General features: G+C 44.6%; 1 protein-coding gene across 2 annotated transcripts in view; it reads left to right on the top strand.

Moving 5' to 3' along the window:
* Positions 1-258: 258 nt before the first annotated feature.
* The window catches only part of MTUS2 (microtubule associated scaffold protein 2), a 305,198-nt gene continuing 299,456 nt past the window's right edge, over positions 259-6,000 (top strand). Inside the window, exon 1 of one of the 2 annotated variants that reach the window (XM_049823283.1) lies at positions 259-401. The gene's annotated coding sequence lies outside the window, so the exon portion shown is untranslated. The remainder of the gene's footprint in view (positions 402-6,000) is intronic. The other variant, XM_049823284.1, reaches the window with a different exon arrangement.

Below are 6,000 nucleotides of genomic sequence, written 5' to 3'. Positions count from 1 at the left end.
TCTGTTCCGCCGGCGGGAAGAGGGAGGGAGGGGGTGGGGGGGAGGAGGAGGAGGAGGGAACGTACCACCGGGGCAGGTGAGCACCGCGTATCCGCTGTGGGCGGGCAGCGTGGGCGGGCAGCTTGGGCTCCCCTCCGCTCCCCCTCCCCTCCGCCGAGGTGGGGTTGCCCCTTCTGTGGGCTGCTGCTGAGGTGGGGGGGGGGTGGGGGGGTGAAGGCACGAAGCGTTCGGGCGGTGAGGGGGCGAAGCGAGCCCGGAGCTCAGTTCAGGTGGATAGGATGCGTTATCTCAATGGATTCAGCCAAAAGTTTTGGGGACGCTCGTGAACGGACTGGCTCAAGCGGGCATTGCTCCCTGCGCAGCGCCGAGGTCGAAATTTGCCCGGTTTATGCCCAGCAGCAGTGAGTTACCGGTGGGACGGTGCCGGGGGCGGGGGGGGGGGGGGGTGGTGGAGCGGGAGTTAAACGACATCTCGTTATTTTTCTTAAGAATGACGACAGCTAAAGCAGCTACTGCGAATTATAAGCCGGTGTTTTGGTATGAAAGATAGTAAATCCGTGGAAGGTAGGGCAGCGGGTCCAGACAAACCACTTCTGCTTGAAGAGCTGTTCATCTAGGCCGGTTGTTTCCAACTCTGTGTAGGTGAGCCTGGGTACCTTTTCCCTCCTCGCTTCATCTCCCTTGCTACCTTTGCCTCTGCTTTTTTCTCCCCCGTCCCCATCACTGCATCCCGAAGGTAACAGCGGTGCTGAGGGGCTTGTGCCCTGTGCCTCAGCCTTCGCACCGGCCTGTGCTCCCTGCGGGCACCCCTGTTAGGGAGCTGGGGATCCCTGAGCACTCTAAACGTGGAAAAAGCCTGCCAGCAGGAGCCTTGACATTTATCATTGCATTAAAACTGTCAAAGATCAAAAAATGAATAAATATTTCTCAGCAAGTCAGGCATTAGAAATATTTACTGATATTAAGGCATCGGTAGCAAAATAATTGAATGTCAAGTGTTTGCATACAGGTTAACTTTGCAATGGATGACTGCATTAAGGAGGCACTTGGCAGCAATTGTGCTGGATATAACGTGATGCATAAATGCCTTGTTTTGGCTTGTGTGATTTCATGCAGGAATTGTTTTATGCTCTCTACATTCAGTGTTGTGTTTGTGGGTTTTATTGCTTCTCAGCCCCCAATTTCAAGCAGGGTTGTGGGCTTTTCTAGATCTCCTGCTGCATAAACTCTTTACCAGTCTGCCCTTTTCCAATGCAATTAAATATACCCGGCTACTTGTCTCCTATCTCTGCAATCTGTTGTAGAGAGCACTACAGCCTGTGCTGCAGGAGAGTGGTAGCAGTGAGCTACATGTATGCAAATGAGGCTTAACTTCTCATTCTACTTTATTTATCATCACCTTAATTTCTGCGGAATAAAGTCCTATTTTAAGGTACAATAGGGGGATTCTGCAAGTGATCCTTTGAGTAAGGCACTGTGAGTTTGGAAATGCAGTGGGTGTTTGGAAATCGCTACCTGAGGTGAGGGAGGGTTTGAGAAAAACCTTTGCAAGGCTGTGTCTCTGGTTTATTTGAAGGAGCTTTTGATATGGTACCATGTCTTTAAGGACAGAGGTAGGTATTTGGCTACTGATCTAACAAACGTCAGCTGTAGGTTTTGGTCAGATTAGTTTTTCATTTCTTTATAGCAAAGCTTCTTCTATGGTAAAGTTTTCTAGGGTGTTGTCCGTGACTGTAACAAACAAGAAAGCAGCTTAAAACTCCTGGTCTAAATTTCTGGAGAGTGTATTTCTTTTGCAAAACACATTTATGGTATAGTAAGCAATGCTAGATATTTAGAAGATAGTGGGGAGAGGAGAGCTAGCAGCACATCTGCTGCAGAAGTGCCGTTTTCCACATCTGTAAAGCACAACAGCACATCAGAGGCTGTGCAGGGAACTCCATAACCAGTGAGAAATAGTCCTCCCTCTTAAGTTTGGAAAAACAAGACTTCCAGCTTCCAGTGTGCATCCTCTATTTCCTAAGTTCATGCAGGAAGCATCAGAAATCAGCATAGGACAGAGAACTGCAGCCAGAATTGCGGGCTCCAGTGAAATGTGCTTTCTCCAGAGACTCGTACAATGGTAGATGAAGTGAAGCACAGTACAGTAGAGACTCATACACAGTGGTTGGTTTAATATTTGATTGAACGCTTTGGAGCAGAAAAGATCTAGGCATAATAATGGACATATCAGTAAAGGTATTTGCTGAAGCGCCAGCAACAAGCGGTGCAAGAGGATCTCTTCCTCTCCACCCCTGGCTGGATGCTGAGGTTTGCTAAAAAGACTACCGAGGCACAGCTGATTTAGCAATGCTTTCCCTACACAAATATTGCATTTTATCGTAAGTTATTTATAATTACACTGGCCTGGTTTAAATGCAGCTTTTACTGAACGTTCTGCAGTCAGTTTTGTTAAAGAAGTCTGAAGTAGCTGGAGTGGAAATAAAGTAGCAAAGAGCAGCAAGAGCTTGATGGTTTGTTTTGTACCTGAGCTTGCTATTGCAAACTCAAACCCATTGAAACAGTCTTTCTTCAGGAAAATAATAATGACGGATTTTTGTATAACTTATTCTGGCACTATCCTAATATAAATAGCATCCTTGTCAGCTTGGGAACGCTGTCACTTGCTGTTGCTGGGCATGCATTTGATGCTTCGCTCTCCGAAAACCTTCTTTGTTTATTCTGTCCATTGCCATTATATGGTATTATCTTGCTATTCTGGATTTTTCCAGTGGGGAACTGGGAAGAGGATAAGGTCCAACACTTCATCCAAGGTCACCAGAAAGATCTCCAGAGTACAGCCAAATGCTGTAACCACCTGACAGGGTCCCCCGTCATTGGTTTCATGAGAAAGACCTACTTAGCGAGGGTTTGTAGGGTGAGAAGCAAGAGGGGAAATGGTTAGCTGTTATAAATTGCTGTAACTACACAACCAAGTGATTTATACCAATTAAAGCTCTGTCCCATGTTACTCTGTTATAATATAGAACCAGGTTAGTATTTTGCAGCCAGAAGGCATATCTGTAAAACACTCAAAACATCTGAAAAATAGGTCTTCAGTACAAGAAAGGGCTGTTGAAGAGACTTTATTTAAGCAGTCACCTTAGTAATTTCTTTGAGGAGTTCTATTTTCTTTTTCAATTAAGTGGCTACAGAGCTGGCAGTCAGGCAAACAGGTTCAAAGCTCCTGGGATGGCGAATCTTCATGTTTCAGGGCAGGAACTGTTTTCTGCTCAAGCAAATGTTGTTGCTGCTTTTGTGGCATAGTGTGGCACAGCATGTAGTCCTGCACAGAAAGTGGTGTCAGTGGTGCCCTGGCTGGAAGGTAAGGAGATTATGTTCCTGTATAATTGTGGTAAAGTTGGTCAAAGACTGTGCCACCAACTGGGAGGAGTATGCTGGCCCACTCTTGCAGAGCATTTGGGGACTGTGGATGGAGAGGTCTGTTTTGTTCCTGCAGAGGCATCCACATCAAAAGTCTCTGCAAATGACTTAATCCTCAGAAGCAGCTGGTGTAGCAGCAGTTCCCAGGCTTTTGCTGTTAGTGACATCCCTTGCAGATCAGTGATTTTATGCAATCCTCAAAACTAGCAAGAGCATCAGCTGAAAAAATTCCTTAGATTCCCCTCCCAGCCTGCAATCATGACTTCATTTAGATGATGGTGTAATACAGGTTGCTGCTCATGTGAGCCTGAGGGCTGTTCTGCCCAGAGATAAACTTTGAAGCAGCTATTGCATGGGATGCAGAGCTGGAAGGAAGGCATAACTTGTTCTTCTTTGCACAGCTGTGAGTTTCACTTCATGGGCATAATCACCAAACACAGGAGAATGACTTCCCTTTGAAATCATAGTTAAAAAGTAAACAAGCATCTAAAACACATGCTGGGCTAATTAGTTTCTCTATTAAGTTTTACTTTTTGAGTTTTACCTATTTGATAGCTTATCCTAAATGAGTTGGCTTTCGTGTTGATTATCCCCACAGGGCACTCTAAGTTATGGCAAAATGTTAAGGCTGCCAAAGAGCCAGTCTGGCAGGCAAGGGTAGCTTGAAGAACAGAGATGCTCCAGTAGTGCTTTCACCCTCTGGCATGTTGTCTCTGCCAAGTTTTGCATAGGGCACGTGGAACAACAACCCCTTAAGACACCTGAGATTTTTTTCAGTCCAAGGTGGTCTTCATAATAATGCTCAAGTTTATACTGCCAGAAAAATTGAGGGACTGGATGACTCCCAAGTAATGTATTTCTGTGCTACAGGGTATGTTAGTCTTACTGAAAAAGAATTAGATTGTGATGGGGGAAAAATAAAGCTTTGTATTAAGCATTTCCAAGCTTGATGCAATTTGTTCATGCCAGAATGCTGGGAGGAATCATGATGTGCTATGCGCAGGGAAAGCTGGCAGGATGCTGGGTGCAGATAAGGCATTCAGAAGTAAATTGCATTTGAGTGTGCTCGGCAGAGCGGTGCTCTCGGGATGAATGTATTCCTTCTGGTCTACAAGACCATCAGGTTGTTAGGTTCTTCTCTTGCTATTATGACAAAAGGTTGTTTAGCCATTGGTGTGGTATAATAGGGAGGCTTTAAAATGGGAAAACCAGTAAAACAATCTCTGGAAGCAACCTACGTGAGCCTTGGTGAAATCGAATGGCTGCATACACAAGACTAGAAATGTTATGGAGATCAGGAGCAAGTGCTTAGGAAAGGGTTGCTGTATCATGGTCACAATCTGGATACATTGTTTGGGGTTTAATGCTATGAGGATCAAAACAAATATTCAGCATGGCCACTAAAATTGGGCTGTTTCTTCAATGTGTTAAATGGTTGAAAGGCTAGGAGAATAGATAGGAAATCTGAGATCTACATGGAAAGAGTGCTTTTCTTCCCTTTTTCAGATCTTAAACTAAAAAAAACTTTAAAAGAGCAGTTGAAAAGAATGGAAAACTTTCTTTAAATGTAGTTTGTAAGCTGGAAGGAAATGAGTAAGTTTCTAAACCAAAACCAGACTGGGTAAAGTGCTAATCTTGATATGACAGCAGCTTGGTCAAATTACCAGCTAGGACTTCCTGAAACATCTGTATCTACCCATCCTTGATACTGCTAGAGCATGCCCCAAATACATGAGTTAAGTGGCTTACAGAAACAATGAATTTTTTTGTCAATACATGTATTTTCTTAAATAACATGTGTATGCATAAATGTGTCACGTAAAATTGTGTGCATTACCATCAGAATTATTTACAGTAATAATTTAAGAAGACAAGGGACTTGGAGACTCTGCCAAATGAGCTTGTGTTTTTCATTGATGAAAGCCCAAGTGTCAGAGTGGCTCACAGCCATCTGATCCACGCAGCAAAGTTCAGGGCCAGGTCCACAGCCTTTATTCATATGAGTAATCCTTTAATGTCAACAGAGCCAACGAGATGCTGATGCTGAAGAAAGGAAAGCCCTCAGGCTTGGTTCGGAAGATACAGGCTTTGCCCTTCACTGAGGACTGGGTGGGAAGGTGGACAAAGGTTGCTTTATTTCACCTTTCTGTATCTTGAGACCTTGGGTGAAGTGAGAGCTGAGTCACTGTCCCTATAAGCTGTGTCAGTTTTAAGGTTAAACTGATTAGAGTGGAAAACATAACACTGACTCTGACAGACCCACAATGTTAATTTTTAGCTGCTCAGCACTTTAAAAAAACAACAACAAACAAATCATGGAAAAACTGCCCTGTTTGATTGTTCCTATTACATAATAGCAATGTCTTTGGGATTTGAGAGATGTCATGAGCAACATGTCCCTTACGTAACAAATCCAAGTTGCTGTAATCCCTGCTGTGCTGCTGCTGACCCTGGGCAGCCAGGAATAGCCTGGGAGTGGTGCTGAGCTTCCTGGGCTCTCCTCTGGGGCTGCAGAGTAGCTGTGGAGCAGAGGTCCTTTGCTCTGAGGGGTGTTTCTGGCAACCATGCTTGCTGGAT

This window comes from Accipiter gentilis, chromosome 19, assembly GCF_929443795.1.
Source record: "Accipiter gentilis chromosome 19, bAccGen1.1, whole genome shotgun sequence".
Lineage (NCBI taxonomy): Eukaryota > Metazoa > Chordata > Aves > Accipitriformes > Accipitridae > Astur > Astur gentilis.
Note: the sequence above shows the minus strand (reverse complement) of the source record. Positions and strands in the feature narration are given on the sequence as shown.